A 20,288-nucleotide genomic window follows, 5' to 3' on the forward strand; every position below is an offset into this window, starting at 1 on the left:
AACCACCTCCTCCTCAACACCTCCAAAACAGAATTCCTGCTCTTTTCTCCCCCAAATCTCATCCCCAAGTTTGACCTTTGGATGAACCACCTCACTGCCTTCAACTGCTCCCCCCTCAATTGTTGATTCAGCCAAATCTCTCGGAATCAGCCTAGACAAGCATCTGAACATGAAAAATCATATCAGCAATGTGTGCAAGGGAGCTAATCACCTAATGAGGATACTCAGGAATATCAAACCTTTCCTCCCACAAGCTGACTTCAAGCAAGTGGTCCAAGCGCTTGTTCTACTGAGGCTAGACTATGGCAGTGCTATGCTCTGTGGACACCCCAAATATACCTTGGCCCCAATAAGGGCCTCACTGAATGCGGCGGCTAGATTGGTTACGGGTACGAAAAGAGACAAGCACATCCCCCCAGTCTTAAAATCCATAAATTGGCTGCCCTATGAAGCAAGAATTTAGCTAAAGATTGCCTGTCTGTCTCACAAAGCCCTCCATTTCAAATCCCCCAGTTATCTAGTGCAAAAGCTGGAATTATCCGGAGGGGGTAGACCTTCTCGGAGTTCTAACTCTCTCAACCTGAAACCCCAGATCTTTTGCAAAAAGAGAACGTGTCATCGAGCCTTCTCCGGCTCTTCGCCAAAGATCTGGAACTCTCTCCCACCGGAAATACGCAGAATCTCCTCCAAGACTACCTTCAAATTGGAAGCAAAAAGATTCCTCATGAACAAGTTCCTACCTTAGAAGTTTTTAGATCGTTTGCTCTAATGCCTTGGACCTTCACCCTAAGGCCTATGTTTGATATTATTCTGCTCTACTATTCACTTGCTCCCCTCCCTGTTCGCTATTTTCCAATCATTATCTTGCCCTTGTTGTCCCTTCGGTTGTAACCTTCTTGTTTGATGTGCATATTTGATTTGTTTGGGTTGTTATCCCTTTGATAATTGTACTGAAACTATTACCTTCCTCTCCCTCAAATATATCCTTCGGGATCATGTTCGTACTATATAAAACTTTATAAATAAATAAAATAAAACTCTGATCCAAATTTCTCTGGTAGTTAGCCCCACATATCTTAGTCCGCAGGAACAAGTGATCATATAATTCACATATTCGCTACTGCAATTAGTGTGGACAATGAGGGCAGATACAGGTTGATCCACTGAGAGCCTATACTGCAAAAACCTCGCAATCACTTTTTTTTAACCCAGAAAGAACATGAAATGACCTTGTCATATGCTTTTTTAGCCTTCCAATTCTTGTTACAGAGGAATCATAATCCCGGTGTTTTTTTCTACAACAAAACATACACTAGAAGAGTTAAGACTCTGTGGGTGTGAAATAGCACAATTTCTTCAGTAAAAAGAAATCATTAAAAAAAAAGCCATCTCATGAAGTGTTCCCACAAAGAAGGAACTTGCTGATTGCTACTAAACCTCATCATTGGAATGCTGCGGGGAGGTACCCCGTGATGATGCCGGCCAGTGGAAGTGGGTGCTTTTTAAAGCAATATCTTCACATGGTGTGGGAGTAGAATTATTATTGGTTCTCTTTCAGGGATGCTCCCCCAGATAGCACAGGAACACAATACCCTGATCTCACACCGGTTTACTCGGGCTCCCGGATACCACCTGTGATACATATGTGAACTGGGAGGCAGCATCAGGTGAGCCTCTTGCTCAGGTTTTGCAGACTGACGTTACACCTACAAGCGCACATCCTCCATGACCCACCTTTTTTAATTTATTTGTTTATTCGTCATTTTTCCATTTTGTGACCACTACACAGTGCTCCATGACCCTCCTTAGGACAACTTCAGTGTGTGCCAAAATTCAAAGCTGGAACATTCTGATAAAGTACTACGGCTGGGAGGATTCGACAATAATCATGCAGCGGGTAGCTTTGCGATGACGAAACCACAGAAAAAGACATTGTTAGTAATTTGTAAACTGAAGGCAATCCAACTGATCGCCTGCCTGAGTACAGCTAAGGGGAAGACCCCCAAGCACCCAGACCTCGACCACCATATCACCTGGTTCCCCCAGATAGGGTTTCAACGCTATGTAAGTGCTTTTTAATGATTATACTAATAACAGAGCCTACGAAAGCGATGAGAGATTAACATTGTTCATCTGGGTGGAGGAGCCTAGCGCTTGACCAAGATGGCCGCGTGAGCTTTGAGCTCCCGAGACCCTCGTGCCCTCCGTCGTCTATCCTGTATATAATCCTGTTTGTAGGCATGGCATCGTGTAGATGACTTGTCAGGGAGGCGATCGATGCCACCCGAGGTCGAATCGCCCACCGGGAACCGGAGTTATGCATGGCGGAAGATTGAGGCCCATCTCCGAGGGATGCCAGGGGCTCGAGTTGGCAGGATGCCCGACCTCTAATTGAACAACAGCGGCCAGGCGAGGTGTGAACTGCCGGACGGAGGTCCCTATCCTTTCACTTTCACTTTCTCGCCCTTTGTCTGCCCAGCCCAGGGAGTGCTCGCGTCTGCTTTATTATCATTTGGACGCTCTGCATGCCACATTGGCGACCCATCGTAAGACGGAGCACTCCTGCTCTCTCTCGCTGAGAGAGGGCAGTCCTGTTTGACCCGACTTGCTCGAGCCCACCATGTCGGGCAAAGCAGAGGTGGATCGGCCGAAGCCCAAGGCCACCAGGCGGGGAGCCTACACTCAAGCCAATAACATGGACCGCTATGCCCAGCAGAAGGGGTCACCGGGTGCACCGAGCCAGTCCCCGGATACACAGAAGACTGCTTCGCCCTTGGCCCCGGAGCTCTCACTCCAGGATGTCATGGGTGCACTTGACGGGCTGCAGACTTCGATTGGGAGACAGTTTGATGCCCTGGCGCACAAAGTGGATACCATCTTGGTGGATGTGAATCTGATCCGCGCGGATTTGGGCAAAACAAATGAACGGGTCAAATCCCTGGACATCAAGACCACGGGCCTCGCCGATGATGTCTCGGACCTGCAGACCGAGCTCCGTAAGTTGCGGACCGAGCATGATCTCGCAGCCCGTCGGCTGGAGGACTTCGAGAGCCGGGCCAGGCGCAACAACGTGCGCGTTATCGGGGTCCCGGAGTCCTCGGACGAGATTTCAGTGGACCTGCTCGTGGAGGACTTGGTGCTCAATCATCTGCAGCCTAAGGGTCTAGGGAAGTTCTTCGCAGTTGAGCGGGCCCATAGAGTGCCTGGTGGGCGGCCCAAGGTGGGAGCCACACCGAGGCCGATCGTCGCCCGGCTCTTTCATTTTCGAGACCGGGACGCTATCCTGCAGGCCTCGAGGGTAACGGGCCCGGTCCCCTTCCAGAACGCGTCGGTGAATTTCTATCCTGACTTCACCCAGCAGGTACAGAGGCAGCGGCAGGGCTTCCTGGGGGTGAAGAGGAGGCTTCGGGAGAGGGATCTGAAATACGCCATGCTCTTCCCTGCCAGACTACGTGTGGTGTTTGAAGACCGAACATTCTTCTTTGAGTCGCCTGCCATGGCGGATGAATGGCTGGACGCTCTGCCTCGACGACGCACGGAAGAGGACACTGCCGTAGATGAGGACAGTGGCCGGGATGAACAAGGTTGATGTATTCGGAACCGGACTGACTCGGACTGACTTTAGATAACGACTTGCAGTAAATACGGAGGTTGTGGGAGGACGAGGGGAGCTCTTTCCTCCCTTAGGGTACTTTTTGTAGATTTTGGGTTTGGTAGGGCGACAGGCACACTGCAAGTTGGGGGGGCTTTGTAAGCTGCAGCAGGGGTGCAGGGTGGGGGGGGTTTCCGGGATTTTGGGGTTGTTGTTGGGGGGTTTGTTTCAGCAAGGCATAGTGATTATTTCCAGGACTGTTCCATGGGGGCTCTTCGGGTGTGGGGTGGGCCTCTTTACGTTTGGGGATGGGGGGTAGGGGTTTAAGTGTTATAAGCTGGAATGTGAATGGTTTGGGGGATCGCATTAAGCGTGGGATTGTTTTGCAATTCTTGAAACGGTCATTGCCGGATGTCGCCCTGCTGCAGGAGACGCATCTTATAGGTAATACGTGCTATGCCCTGAATAGGAAGGGTTATAAATTCATAGCTCATTCGGGATTCTCCTCTGGGTCCAGGGGTGTGGGCATCCTAGTCAGAGCCTCGCTACCATTTGAGGTGGACTCCACCATTGTTGATGATAGGGGGAGGTTTGTGGCGGTGGCGGGGCGGTGGGAAGGAAGAACTTTGGTTTTAGTTTCGGTTTATGTCCCGCCGGCCCTGCAGGCCTCCACTTTCACAGATCTGGGTAGGGCCCTGCTGGATCTCCCGGGGGGTATGCTTGTAGTGGGAGGTGATTTCAACGCTGTTGGCTCCGGCCTGCTGGATAGATACCCGCCCAGAGACACGGGGGGGCTCAGAAGTGGCTTCCAGACTTTCTAGATACGCTTGGCCTGATAGACTGCTGGAGGCTCCGGCACCCCACACAGAGCCAATACACTTTCCACTCCGGGGCGCATGGTAGCCTTTCTAGGATTGACTACCTACTCACTCTGGCTGCGCATGCCTCATTGGTGTCTGAGGCCAGGCACATGGCGCGTGGTATATCTGACCATTCGCCGGTGTGGGTCAGGCTGGATCTGGGTCGAGAGGGAGGGGGAAGGGTGGCCCCTATCAACCCTTGGTATTTCCGAGACCCCAAGATGCGCAGCGCGCTGGTAAAGACAGTAGATAATTTTTTCAAGGACAATCAGGGATCCGTGGACTCGGCAGTGTCACTGTGGGAAGCATTTAAGACCGTGCTGCGAGGGGAAGCCCTCTCCCTTGTAGTGGCTGCCAAGCGGCGGAGAGATGGCGAGGTTTTGCAGGTTGAGGAGGAGATCGCGGCTTTGGAAGGAGCGCTGGAGGAGGAGGTTACAGAGGCCTCACTGCATGAGCTGTGCTTGAAGCAATCCGAGTATAAGGACCTGGTGACGAATGCCGCTAAGACCCTCGGTAGGGAACAGCAGGGCCGTCTGTATGATGTTGGTGACAAGGCCGGGAAACTACTGGCTTGGCAGGACAAAAAAGAACGGGTCAATAGAGTAGTGCCGGAGTTGACGGGAGAGGGGGGGAGAGGTGATTGTGGAACCTGAGAGGATTGTGCAGTGTTTCTCGGACTATTTCCGTATGGTTTATGCCTCACTGTCGGACAGGCCGCCCGAGGACTCGCGTGACCTCCTGCGTGATATTGCATTGCCCTGTCTCTCTGATATAGATAGGGACGATCTAGATGGTGACATAACGGTCGATGAGGTGGCGGGGGCTATCCGCGCGATGAACTCGGGCAAGGCCTCGGGTCCGAACGGCTTGCCGGTCGACCTGTACAAGCTATTTCCGGATAGGGTTGCCCCTCACCTGCGCGCCATGTTCGTGGAGGCGCGGGGGAGTGGGGCCCTCCCGTTGGATCAGCGACTGGCGACGATTGTGGTTATACACAAAGAGGGCAAGCCCCGAGATAAGTGCGCCTCATATAGGCCTATCTCACTCCTTAACGCAGAGCCGAAAATTCTGGCTAAAATCCTGGCGGCCCGGTTGATTAGGGTACTCGGTGATTTGGTCCATCCGGATCAATCCGGATTCATCCCGCACCGTAACACAGCGTTAAATCTTCGGCGCCTTCATGGTGTAATCGCCAGGGCGGGCACGCTGCGTGAACCAGCTATTGTGGCGTCTCTCGATGCCACGATGGCCTTTGACACGGTGGAATGGGCATATTTGTGGGCCGTGTTGACCAAGTTCGGCTTTGGCCACGGTTTTGTGAGCTGGGTGAGGTTGCTGTATGAGGGTCCTCTTGCGAGTGTGGTGGTAAATGGCCGGGCGTCGACTCCGTTTCAGCTTGGGAGGGGTACTCGGCAAGGTTGTCCCCTGTCGCCATTGTTGTTCGCCCTTGCCCTTGAGCCGCTGGCTGCGTGGATACGCTGGCACCCGGATATACGGGGACTTAGATGGTCGCCTGAGCACGAGGACCGTATATCGCTCTATGCTGATGACATCCTGTTGTATCTTGCCTCACCCAAGAAATCACTTATAGTGGTCTGTGACGTACTCACATCTTTCGGTAGGAACTCGTGTCTCGTTATCAACTGGAGTAAATCGTATTTATATGTTCTTAGTGGCGAGGTTCCACCGATCCCTCGAACTTGTTCGATCCAGGTTGCTCAGCAGGGCTTCGTGTATCTGGGGATCTTTATCTCCATGGATTCTGCCGTGCGATATGAGAGGAACCTGCTCCCCCCCCTAGCGCGCCTGAGGCGGGATGTGGAGGGCTGGCGGAGGCTGCCGCTCTCCCTCGTTGGGCGTGCGGCCCTGTTCAAAATGATGTCTCTTCCCCGGTTCCTCTACGCACTGCAGAATACTTTGGATTGGGTACCGGCCAACTACTTTCGGGAGGTCGAAGGCCTCCAACGAGCGTTGCTGTGGGACGGGCGGCCGCGAATAGCTATTGCAAAGTTGACGCTCCCATGGTACGACGGGGGTATTGCGCTTCCAGACATCCGACGGTACTATTGGGCCACCCAGCTGAGTGCGATTAATCATGGGTTTTATGGCCCGGCCCTCAGCCCTGGGTATGCCATGGACAGGTGGTTGCTGCGTGGTGGTAACTATTACAGGGCGTTGTATTCGCGGTCCCTGGACTCGTCCCTCACGGGGCCCACTGGTGTGGCGGTGCGTGTGTGGAAGATGGCAACTGACTCGCTGGGCTGGAAGGATAGGCTCACCCTCGCTACCCCGCTGTTTGAATCTGAGAGATTGGGTAGGCTTTGGCACACAAAAGGCTTTGACAAATGGGACTTGATCGGCATCTCCAGGGTCGGAGATGTCCTGATTAAGGGGAGGGTGAAGTCCTTTGAAGAGTTGCAGAAGGAGTATGAGCTGGGGCCATCTGAGTTTTTCCGCTATATTCAGGTGCGTCACGCCCTCCGATCAGTCCTCATAGAGGGTGAGAAGGTGCCTGAGTCCTCTCCTTTGGAGGACCGGGTCCTTGATGGTCATATGCCCGAGAGCACGATCTCGCTCATCTATAAGAAACTGATCAACGTCCGGGCGGATATGCTTCTGGGGTTGAGGGACCAGTGGTCTAGGGATGGCCTCGAGTTGGATGACGAGGATTGGCAGTCTGCTGTTTCCTCTCCTAAGGAGGTTGCGATCCCGTCGCGTCTGAGGCTGGTGCAGCTTAAAATACTGCATCGAGTGTACGTGACGGGGCCAAGGCTGGTTCACATGGGATTCTCGGAGGACGGCCTATGCAGGAGGGGATGTGGTATGGTGGGTACTTTCCTGCATATCATTTGGGAATGTGGTGTCATCACGGAATTTTGGCGGAGAGTCCATGCAGTGATGGGGGAGGTGACGGGCATTGCTATGCAGCCGGAAGCGCGGTGTTGTCTCCTGAATGTCTGGGGGCCCACTGATCACAATGCGGCGCAGACCCAATGGGTGACTCTGGGTAACATGGTCGCTAAGAGAGATATAGCGCGATTGTGGGGATCCGTGGGCCCCCCCACATTGACCGCGTGGAAAGAAAATATGGACTGGAGTATGCTAAGGGAGAAGACGGTATATTGCGCTAGAGGCCGCCCTCGGAAGTGGCACGCCATCTGGGGGCGGTGGAACCAATACAGGGGGGGAATTTGTCTCGCCCCTGATCTGGATCCCCCCGAGGAACAGCTTTCCTCCTAACCTTCTTTCCAGCTCAGTATGGTTAATGGACTTCTTTGGCCTCTGCTGTCCCCCTTCTTCCTCTTTTCACGTTACTGTAAATGGTAGATGATTGGGGTCCTGCCTCCCCTGGGGGGCTATCACCATGGGCATTCAGTGTTCTTGCCTTGCTGGGGGTTGTTGTGTGTTTTGTGTTTATTTAAAAAATGGAATCTTTGCACTCCTCCTTCACTGTACTGTGGACGCGTCTCTGTTCCTCTTTACCGAAGCTGCCGAACCTCCGGGTTGTCGGCTGAATAGCTGTGTTCAGACTTTTGAAAATAAAGGTTTTTAAAAAAAAAAAAAAAAAAAAAAAAAAACATTGTTCATCTGTATTTTTACTCAAGCTAATGTATGCATTGTTTCACTGCGTACCTGCAATCTCATACATTGTCACTTTAGTTTCACTTCACTCCTGTAATGTTGCCCCTTTTCATTCAAAGCTCTGTAGGGACCTGGGGCCATGTTCACGCTGCAGAAAATCACAAATAAAAAAGCAACTAAATAAATGAAGCCATTGGCCTCTTCTCCCTAAAACTATAAGGTTCTCAAGAGACGCAGCTGAGCACTTCTCTGCCACCCATAGCACTTTCTCACAGCTCACCGCTCAAGAGGACGGCAAACCCCCAGATCTACTAACTGGACAGTGTAACTAACGAGGGCACTTTACAATTCAAATACATCATGTACACAAAATGCACCTCTGCCATTTAACTGATAATCAATGTGGGCCAATACAATGTTATCTGTAGAAAATGTCCTAATAAACATACGTGTATGCATTAATCTTTTAGATAAATTCTTTACTATTAGGAGAATACTGCCCAATTATGTTCAGGTAACATGCTTGCTCCGTTGCAGGTTATAATTACATTCACTTTACGGAGAAAAAACAAATTTACCAATACCCACAGGGCCTATTCAGAGTAACTCCATCTCACAACAAGGATGTAGGCTCCTGTGTCCAGGATAAATAACTTTGTGTATAACTATTGCACACGAAAGAACAGCGAGGCATAAACCATATATGCAGAACCCAAGTGCAATATGCCCTTTATTGAGGGGGGAGGGGCATCATGGTCCGCTTGAGGCTTCACCTGTCATACGTCAGGATCCCTCCCTGCACTCAGCATCCATACAAAATGGCGTATCACACTCAGTGTATCTGAAAATATGAATATGTCTATGTATAACTGAATTAATATAAATTAAGATGATGATAGAAGCAGGATACAGCTCCGTAAAAAGTTAGACTCCAACTCATTGAAATACAATAGGTAAGAGAGTAAAACAAAATGTAATCCAGTGTCATACAAAACCAGTTAATAATTCGCAGAGAATAATACATTGCGTCACGTGTGAACTGTGGCGCATTTGTCATAATGCAGTGAAGTTGTTTACACCTGTAAAACGCACAGGCTTCCTACCGTAAACGGTTCCATTGTGCTTTTATTATTTGGGGCAAATTAAGCATTTTCGACCGCACTATAAAGGGATTTTTAAAAAAAAACCACATTGTAACCTTAACTCACAGTGAAATTTGTTTTAAAAGAGGTGCTTCTCTTCTCTTTTGAATAACAGTGTTTGAATTGTGTAGTGCACAGAACCGAATGTGGAGTCCAAATGTGTTCTTCCCACTTTTGTTTATTGGTACACGTGTCCTATGCTGGAATTGTCTTCAATGAATAATGCTTCCTTTGGGATCTAATACACAGCAGTGTGTAAATGTGCTGAAGAAAGCTTGTAAGGCTTGGTGCACAGCAATAGAGAATGTCCCTACATGGAGGGCTTCTTCTGGACAGACAGCCGGTATCTCTGTATCTCTCACTAGTAATGGTGATCAATGCCATACACTGAATTTGGAGGCATGCTACTGTGTAATTAAAACGTGGTCGTAGCTTCCCCCCCCCCCCCCCCCATGAGGAGCAGGGGGTGGGGGGGGGGGGGTAGGCTCTCTGCAAAACAATTGAACGCAGTGAATGTAGGAATATGATCAGAAGACGGGCTGTTTGGGGACTCATTTGAGGGCTACAGGTAATGTCCCTCACAAATCGGTCCAAAAGGTTTCAAATGTATCACTTTTACAGTTTTTTTGATATTTCAACTAAGGTACTTGAGCAACAATGGTACTGCACCAACACCAGAGAAGGTACTAATGAAGCCGAGGCCAATGAGAAGACCTGTAACAACCATGTATGTCAACCTTCTGACCAAACTGAAAGTCAAGTCCCACTGGTGGGAAGCTCGTTACACACTTAAAGAGTATCAGCAGCAGCCCATGATAAGCTTGTAAATGTAACCGGTACAGCGTAACAGGAGGATCAAAGTAAACCAATGCTACTATCTACACAGATCGAGAGAGCCTTTAGGGAAACATCCTACCATGGCGTCTGGAGATGTCCTGCTATCAGATCTTGTTGAAAAGAGGTAGTGGACATTTTGACTTAAACAGTCTATACACCAGCAGCGTGTCATAAGCATGTTTGCTAGATCAAGCCCCTTGGAAAACCAGTGGAAATAAGCAGCATGGCTGGTGGACTGAAGGCCAATGTTGGTCAGAAGACAAGGAGCAATTGCTTGGAAGACTGGCAAGGGCCAGTGAAGGAACCGATCCAAGAGTTTTTTATACGATCCACTAGAGAACTGGGAATTAGAATGTAGCACACTGATGAGTTAGGTAAGTGAGAAGGGACTAAAATCAAGAAACGGTGTGCTTTGTGACACCATGTTAGCAGGATTTGGGTGCGTATTTGCACTTGGAGCCGGCTTCTATGGTATTGTAAGTAGTGCCATTGCTACTTCAGCTAGTGCTTCCATCTGCCCACTCAATATCTTATAGATGTTATGTTTCTACTAACTCTGAAACTCTACATCCATGCACCTTCTGTCCTACTGAACATTGACTATATATGTAAAGCATGTGCTACTCTTCAAATTTCCCACTTATATCTCACAACTTTTACTAATTTTGCCTTTTTATCTAAAACATGTGACTCATGTTAATCCCACTGCATCGGTCTCAGCACCACTATTCAAGTCTGAATACTCGGTGCCGTAACACCTAAAATGGCCTGCATCACTTCTTCTCCTTAGAAAGTTCTATGCAAATACTGGGGGTTTAGTTCTCGACACAATATTTATAATTTAGGGCACCGATGCCCATCAACTAAATAACAGTTCCCAGGAGGGAAGAGTATGTTTGTCTAAACATACTATTACACATGCAGATATATGCAACTAAAGACGTCCTTCTCACTTTGAACTTGTAGGAGATGGCCCCAGAAATGATTTCTTGGCTACAGCCCTAGAAAAAATGCAGACAAAAAAATGCACACGAGTGTGCACATCCCTATGCTAATTAAAGTAAACAAAGATGGCGTCGGGATGTCCACAGGCACGTGCATTTTTTTTTGTCTGTACGTGTGCATGTTTAGCTTTGTGAATGGCGAGAGCAGCCATCTTTGTCCATCTGTACGCGCGTGCATTCAGCTTTGGCTGAATTGATCGCAAAAGGCCCTCGCATGGCGAGAACAGCACATGCGCTCTGCTAGCACCAGGCGAGACCTAAAAAATAAATATGACATGTATTTCTTTATTTTTAAAGGTAGGTTTGCTGATATACTTCCAGACTGGGTTTGTGGTATTTTGCACGAAATGGCCTTGCAAGAAAATCAAATGTTAAATTATAAAAAAAACATTTGATTAATACCCTGCTGCGAGAGACAATAGGGTGTGCTTTAGGACAATGGCTTCACATTTAATATTAGGCCTAAATAGCGGTTGAATTTGAAACTTTGTGGTTGAAGAACTGCATCACATAATATCAGATTGACATAGAATTACAATGAAGTCGAAATTAAACTAAATAGATCATAAACATGATTGTACATCTACCACCAGGATGAATTTGGAAATACGCATCAATGTTGCTAGAAAGTAAACGAATAGTAAAGTAAAACAGTGTTTGCCTGCACTGCGCATGTCAGGAAAATTATGCATGAACAGCCACACAATGAAAGGTTCAAATCACACCAGCGTCTTAACATGTGAAAATGTATTGGCCTCATAAAGACAAATTTCAGATCATGTGAAAATGTTAAGTGTTCACTGTTTAGGTATTGGGATTAATCCTGTTGGTTGTGCAGACACATTACTGTTCGCAAAGTATCCAAGTGAATTAAAAATGTGATGTAAGTTCATACAAAGTCTATGAAATTATATTTATTTTACTAATAAAGATTATTAAGAAATATTGAGCTATCATAGATTTAGGATGAATTCAAATGAATATAAAGTGATTAAAGTGGCTCGAAAATGGAGGTTAAAAAGCAAATTTGTGTTCTTTTAAAAATAAGGCGGTCATCTTAACTGAGTTGTAGTTAACCAAATGCGATTCAGGAGGAGATTGTGTAATGCCAGATCAAGAAAATAGGGATTTTAATTCTGAAAGGTAAAAAAAAAAAGAGCGAGAAATACACAAATTGTACAGTAACAAAGGTTTTCTTTGGATTAATGGTGTGGCCAGAAATATGTAATCAACATTGGATAAAAAATATGGCGCAGTACAGAGTCTACCAAGAATGGAGTCTCACACGGGAAGCCCAAGGACGAGCTCAGTGCTTCATTTTCACCCACAGCACCAGTAAGGTGCATCTCAATGCCCAAGCCTCTGAGTCTGCAGTGGAGTCGAGCTCCGTATACAGTGAAAGAGAAATATAACACTAGAAATAGCAATTACAGCTTGGGCATCATCACCAAACAAGGATGCTCAGAGCACACCTGCGGCAGGCGGGGTCCAGAGTTTCAAAATCTGCATTACATTTTCAAAAAGTGAAGGCGAGGCCAACGGCCAAAGATGGAGGTTTTAAGATCTGCGGCTTGCCCCGAGTCATCTGTCCTGACCCGGCTTAGCATCGCTTGCCATAGGTAGAGACGGAGCTGCAAGGGGCAGCCTCCCTGCTGCCCCCAGCTGACCTGTCGTCACAATCATGCAGGCTGCCTGGTGAGGCCTACCTTGCTCCGCAGAGGGAGAGGTCCAGAGGTGGTTAATGGGGCATCGGCCGAAGGAGCTCCTGATTCGACCCAGCCTGGGGACTGCGGCGCCTGAGTTCCCTGATGGCGGGACTGCATGACTTTTGCTCAGCCACAGCACTGGCTGCAGTGGCCCCGGAGTGCCTGGGTGCTGGAGTAGGGGACGGACTGCCTCAGCACTTGGAGGAGGTGGCGCTTTTGACTAGTGTGACTGGGAGGGAACTGTGTCCCGGTCGGTGAGGTGTGTCTGCCCGTTTGGTGGCATCATCTGCCGGGGGGAGCTACTATTGGGGTACCAGTGACGATCAGCTCTTGTGGGCCAACGCCTGTGACATCAGCCTGGGCTGCATCCCCCCTGTATTGTTGGAATGAGGGGGACCCAAGGCTTGGCACTCTCCTTGGTGTGTTGGGCCCGCATTCCCCCTCGAAGACTTACCTAAGCGATGAGCTCAGACTTCACCACTGGAAACTCCAAGGGTTATACCATTTTATTCTGTAATGTCAATGGGGTGAATGATAAAAACTCAAAGGAGGAGCGGTTATGCTGTATCTCAAGTGAATCCAACAGCAGTAGTCCTGCTACTCCAAGAAACACACCTACTGGGTACAAACTGTTTTTCTTGGACAGACCAGGGTGTAAATTTCTGGTTATATGTGGGGATCCAAAGGGGTGGCCATCCTCCTGAAGAAAACCTTTCTGCATTGTAGTTTAAAAGGTATCCACAGATCCACTGGGCCGCTACGTCCTGCTATCAGGACTCCGATGACAGCAGTGTATGGATGCTTCTTAGCTCCTAGCTGCCTCTGCCCTGGGCTTCACCCTTATTGGTGGCAATTAGATCACCTTAGTGCATTCTCGACTGACACAAAGTCTCAATAGGCGACTGGTAGATCACCGCTCCTTTTTGACTGGGTGAGGGCAATCAGACTCAAACGTCTGGCGGCTACACAACCATAGCACCAGGCAATACATGTACTACTCACACGGTACGTCTTGCTCTATTGACTACTGTTTAGGTCGAGCCTGGAGGCAGCGCGCATGTGCTGCTCTGCGAGGCATGTTATATTGGAGTATGCATTTGAAGCCCCGTCCAATCTCCGCCCATATTTGTCATTGGCTTGTGTCAGTGCCCTTCATAAATGCTGGCTTCTCATTCGTAAATAGGCATGTTAGTCCCTCCTTAGTACCGTCTTGTCTTCATTTGTAACCTCCCATGGCGACTGGCCCTTTTACTTCGGTTGTTACACGGTATGTGTTATTTAGTCTGTAAGTACCATTTTCTTTATTGAGTTTCTCTTACTGCAGGCAGGACATGCGCTGCTTCAGCTGGAAGCGCTTGTGTTTATATAAGCAACATGGCCGCGCTTTATCGTATGGGTTTTTACATTAACAGCATGGGTGCCCGCTTTCAAGAACACAGGCGTCCGCTTTCACTTTAACCTGGGCGCCCAGCATTATCTCAATCCCCCACCCACCCCATTGATGCTTAATCTCGCTCTGTCGCCCTCGTGTCTGTTTCTCCCACCCACCTACCAGACCTAATGCCCGCCTCGTCCACAAGACAGTCTACGTTGTCTCTATCCTTGCTTGTTACACCCTTTACGAATATCAAGCCTGTGTTGGATTAGGGAGGGGAGTAGTCACGGGAAAGTTAGCATACTTCACGAGGTCAATGACATGCTGTATTTCCAGAAACAACTTACTCCGTCATCCTCCAAAGGGCATGCCACAGAGCAAGAAGGCGCTGGCCCAGCATCGGTTCCGAGGCACGGTATGAGAGGGTGGCAGTGCACTAGGAACCGATTGGATCCGGGACGTGATGTTTGGAGCAAGGCCAGGCAAGCTGCGAGAAAAGGTAGGTACCCGAGAAACACCTCTCCGGGCAAAAGGTCGGAGACTGCCTGTGACATCTATACTTATATCTTTAAGATTAAAGTAACCTGAGCGATAGTTCTGCTGTCTGTTTGTGAAATCCGCGTTAAATGGAAAATACATCTACTTTGTCCGTTCCCAGTACAACCCAGTAGCTCTGCCTATTTTGTTAGGTGGTCTGTTGGAGGTCCCGAGTCACCACGATCTGTGTAAATTAAAGAGTAGGTCAGCTTTATAAATCTTTCAGTTGTATGCTAAATGTATCCGTGGGGATGACGCTGTTGTGTGACTCCTTAGCCTTTATGATGTGGATAACTGGAGGAATATCTCTGCTGACAAAAGCCTGAGTTTGTAAGATTTGTTTTTCAGAGGGAATGTTCAGTTGCCGGGGAATGAATACTGTGTAAGGAGGTAGAAATGATACGATCTGTAACATGTGATGTCTGTCTAATGAGGGATAGCTTTGCTGCCTGAGTGCTGTGTTTATGAACTTTAGAAAATCCAACACGCATTTAAGATGAGTGCTTCTAGATCATGGGAACTTTGAAATATGTTTTAGCCAGAAATGTTTATCGTAAAATGGTGTCATTAGTCTACAGAACAACCCCTGCAGCCGACTCCCTGTCACATGCGTTCTTCTTTAATTGCTGGGGCCATTGGTCATTTCACAGGGTGTGAGACAGGCGGGAACATTAATCTAGAGAACGAACCATGCAAACAGGCATGACATCCATTTTGTCTGACTCATGTTAGTGAATACATTGCGACTGTGTGAAAAGAGCATCTCTTCAGTGCAGCGCCAGCAAACATGAAGTCATAGCTTCAATTGGGGCAGCAGGTGCAGTGGCACCAGGACCCCTTGAATTCGGAGGTTTGCTGTATTTCACAGTTCAAACAGCGGATGGAGGGCCCGTTTCCTTCCTTGCTCTAGGTCTCATGACACACTGGCTACATCACTGGTTCACAGTAACCTTTGCTTACTAGCTGCAACTCTCTGACTCACTGAATCACACTCGAGAGCCACACATTGACAAGATGCACATTTCCTCTTTCCAAGTGAAGCATTCAAGAGTGTTGCAGTGTGGCATCGCAACCACTGCTGAACTACAGAGTGACACCCCCCGGTTCACTGATAGCACATCTGTGATTCTCCCACTTAGTGCCAATATCGGCAACACACTCCCCATCCCACATACAGCAATTACAGCAATCTCCTGATGAAATAAACAGACAAGACACCTTTTTTCGTGGAGAAAATTGCTACAGGTTTATTTGCATACCAAATATGCCAACATGGTGGGTTAGCTTATGAGCGATCCAAGGGCAGAGCCCCTTTGCCGCCTGCCCACCTGATGAGCCAAATTGCACCGTGGCCCTAGCCAATCGGTGCTTACCAATTTTTTTGTGGGGGGGGGGGGGGGGGGGGAGGAGAGTAAACCCCACCCACCGGTGGACCACCAGTCCATTCCTCTACTCATGCGGAGCGTTCCAGGCAACCCCCGGTTGCTCACGTTCACAACCGCCCGTAGGACTAGTGGGGCGCCGTCACTCCTCCAGGGTCCACCGTGAGGACTTCCTGGGGATATTTGGCATTTGCACACTTGTGCTCCTGAAGAGGGTACCCCTGTGTACCTTTAAGCCTCAGAACCTCCTTCACAGACCGCCTTGACAACAACGCACACAACAGCAAAGAGCTCTTCACCATCGTGAAGGAACTCTCCAACCCCAGCTCCAACGCCAATGACACCCCACCATCGCAAGCCCTGTGCGACTCCCTCGCCACCTTCTTTCACCGGAAAATCACCAACATCCATGACCGCTTCAGACCCCGGACGACCCCTGCCGACCACACCGCACCGCACCGAACCCACCGCACCCCACCGCCCACGACACCCTGACAACCTGGGCCAACGTGAGCATCGAGGACACAATCAAGACCATGGGAACTATCCACTCCGGATCCCCATCCGACCCTCTCCCGCACCACATCTTCAACAAAGCCAGCAAGTCCACCGCTCCCCACCTGCACAAAATCATCAACCTGTCCTTTGAGACCGCCACCTTCCCTGAGATCTGGAAGCATGCAGAGATCAATGCCCTACTGAAGAAACCCAAGGTGGACCCGAGCGACCTCAAGAACTTCAGGCCCATCTCCTTGCTTCCGTTCCCAGCTAAGGTCATCGAGAAGATAGTAAACACCCAGCTCACCCGGCACCTCGAAGACAACAACATCCTAGACCCGTCCCAATCAGGATTCCGCAGCAACCACAGCACCGAGACCGCCCTCATCGCCGCCACAGACATCATCAGGATACTGCTGGACAACGGCGAGACGGTGGCCCTCACCCTCCTGGACCTCTCCGCCGCTTTCGACACCGTCTGCCACCTCACACTACGCACGCGCTTCCACGACGCAGGGATCCGTAACAAGGCCCTGGACTGGACCACCTCCTTCCTCTCCGGCAGAACGCAGAGAGTCTGCCTCCCCCTGTTCCGATCCGAGGCCTCCAAGATCATCTGTGGCGTCCCTCAAGGATCCTCCCTCAGCCCGACACTGTTCAACGTCTACATGGCACCACTAGCACGCATCGCCCGACCTCAACATAATCTCCTATGCCGACGACACTCAGCTGATCCTCTCCCTCACAAAGGACCCCCTCACCGCCAAATCCAACCTCCACCAGGGAATGAAGGCTGTCGCTGACTGGATGGAGGACAGCCGCCTCAAACTGAACACAGACAAGACGGAAATCCTCATCTTCGGATCCAACCCCTCCGCATGGGACGACTCTTGGTGGCCCACTTCACTGGGGTCCCCCCCGGCCCCCAGTGACCATGCACGCAACCTGGGAGTCATCCTCGACTCGAAACTCTCCATGACCAAACAAGTCAACGCAGTCTCCTCCACCTGTTTCAACACCCTCCGCATGCTCCGCAAGATCTACAGATGGATTCCGACCAACACGAGGAAAACAGTCACCCAGGCCCTAGTCAGCAGCAGACTCGACTACGGAAACGCCCTCTTACACCGGAGCCCCGTCCAAGCTCATCAGCAGACTACAGAGAATCCAGAATTCCTCCGCACGCCTGATCCCCAACGTCCCGCACCACGACCACATCACCCACCACCTGAGGAACCTGCACTGGCTCCCCGTCGACAAAAGAATCTCCTTCAAACTCCTGATCCACGCACACAAGGCACTCCACAAAACCGTTGACTCTCCTTCTACGTACCCAACAGGAATCTCTGCTCCGCTGACCACGCCCTGGCCACGGTCCCACGCATCCGGAGAACTACTTCTGGAGGCAGGTCCTTCTCCCATCTCGCCGCCAAGCACTGGAACATCCTCCCCCTCGACCTGCGACAAACCGAAGACCAGCTGACTTTCAGGAGACAACTCAAGACCTGGCTCTTCGACCAGTAACAGCACCACCCCCACCCTCCCCCCACCCAGCGCCTTGAAACCCTACCGGGTATGTAGTGCGCTCTACAAATTATGTGATTGATTGATTGATTGGATGGCCCTGTAACTCCTCCACAGCTCTGGGTGTGACCGTCACAACCCGGGCTCCCCACCAAGGTAGACATTCTTACCTACTTCCTGCTGATTCCAGGGCCTCTCCCAGGTCCCGCAAAACAAGTACATGCCCCCTCTAGACAGGTGAACCCCATCTTCTTAAAAACACCCTGTGGACTTGGCATGCAGCAAGCCATGCCTAAATGCCAAACCCCTCTGTTCAGTGAATTTACGCATGGCACTGTTAACTCTCCTGCACGAGGTGTCCACAGCCTCCCCTTGACGGGGATCCTCGCCACACTAAACAAGGGGTTATTCTGACCACCCTAACTTACATGCCCCTAATTGGTGCTTAACTTACACATGGAGGACTTCAATTCTTGCAACAGATCCCTCTTCCCCAAGAGAGTCAGATTATTGCCTCCCAGGTGTAGGACCAGGATGTTGGAAGGGGAGACACCCCCCACTAGTCTGTGCTGCAGGTTCTTCAGCAAGCTGTTCCAGTGCATGCCTGGGTATCCCTGTTCCAGTGCATGCCTGGGTATCACCACCCAATTATCCCAGTGGTGGAAAAGCCATGCCTCCCTTTCCTGCTTTCCGCCCACTGTGCCACTCACAAGACGCCCGAATGGCCAATAACCCAGATCTTTGATCCTGGCCAAATAAAGAAATGTAAGGTTGCCAAACACATTTCTTGAATCATTGCAAACCAATCCATACACCACTCAACTTACACATGGAGGAAATCATTCTCTACAAGAGTGCCCTCCTACCCAGGAAATTCATATCATTGCATCCCAGTTGTATGACCAAAATGTTGGGAGGGGGACACCCCCCCCCTTGCCTGTGCCGCAGCTTCCACAGCAAGCTGTCCCAGCACATGCCTGGGCCCCCCAACCAAATTAACTCAGTGGTGGCAATACCCATGCCTCCATTCCCTTGCCACTCTCAAGATGCACGAGAGGCCATTCACCCAGACCCTTCCGAAACCGCACAACCTCTGGAGACAGGATTACCCCACGTGGACTCCACGACACAGCAGTGACCCTACCCCAGCCGCACAACCTCTGGAGACAGGAGAACCCCACATGGATTCCAAGACACAGCAGAGAGCCTGTCCCAACTGCACACGACTTTCAGAACAAGCCAATGCACCGCCTGCCTCTGGAGACAGGATTACCTGGTCATGGACTCCAATAAAAAGCAGTGACCCTGCTCCACACCACAACAATGCCGATGGGGCCACGAGGCCGGCCACCGAACGCGAGACGTGATGAAACCAGCACATGCATCTCCATAAGCCTCGGAGGCGCTGTCGGAGATGCAAGCCACTCTGAAACTGTAACCGCTCCCCGAGCTAAGCCCCACAGGTAATCACCCACACACGCATGAATGAAATCGGGCAGGAGAGTCTGCCTACACTTAGCAGCCACTACCCTCATGGTCCCCTCCTGGACCCATAGGAGACCAGAAAGCATGAAATCTGGGTCCGAGCTCTGAAGTGCCCTCGCAGACATGGAACCCACTTGGACATACAAGGCAGCACTCACCCCAAAACTCGACACCACTGCACACAGGGCTTGTGTCACCCACCACACCGCTCGACTGTCCACCCACACAGCACCATACTAGAGGGGAAAGACTTGTGTGGGAGGGGGCTGGCATACCCCTCCACTCACCGGGACAAAGCTGACGCCAGGGACACGACAGCGGGGGAACCAACGCCAGACCAGGGATACGACATCGACACACCATGTAAACGGCAGGAAGGTTTGCGGCCCAAAGAGGACGCCAGGTGGGCGGAAGAGGTACTTATACCCAACTCCTCGCCCACCCCTGCCCAGAAATGACGTGGGGCGCACGGACCCCGAGGTGGTCCCTCAGCACTAGGCTGTATCATGTGCCCTCATGTGGCACTAAGGCAGCCGCCCTCTCATGAGGGTCCCCTGCGTGGACCGCGGGCAGCCACAGATGTCCTACAATATTTTGGAGTCTCACTCACAGATTCAAAAGTAGCACTCCTCCCGAGCCTCACTGACTCACTGCAAGAACTCCGAACCTCATTGCATGGTTCACGGATGCACCTCTCTTTGAGTCTCGTCCACACCAGCACCACAATTCTCTTGAGGCCCAGTCACTGACTCACTGCAGTACTC

At 50.3% G+C, this 20,288-nt stretch overlaps 1 protein-coding gene across 10 annotated transcripts in view; it reads right to left on the bottom strand.

Annotated features, from left to right (window-relative positions):
* Positions 1 to 20,288, bottom strand: part of ATP7A (ATPase copper transporting alpha) — a 481,542-nt gene that overhangs the window by 417,504 nt on the left and 43,750 nt on the right. For 3 of the 10 annotated variants that reach the window (XM_085608229.1, XM_085608225.1, XM_085608223.1), the window contains one exon: positions 8,086 to 8,182. The exons of 6 other annotated variants lie outside the window; for them this stretch is intronic. The gene's annotated coding sequence lies outside the window, so the exon portion shown is untranslated. Of the gene's footprint in view, positions 1 to 8,085; positions 8,183 to 17,848; positions 17,960 to 20,288 lie in introns of those variants that run through there. One more of the 10 variants, XM_085608226.1, reaches the window with a different exon arrangement.

The sequence above is a fragment of the Triturus cristatus genome, chromosome 5_2 (assembly GCF_964204655.1).
Source record: "Triturus cristatus chromosome 5_2, aTriCri1.1, whole genome shotgun sequence".
Classification (NCBI taxonomy): Eukaryota; Metazoa; Chordata; class Amphibia; order Caudata; family Salamandridae; genus Triturus; species Triturus cristatus.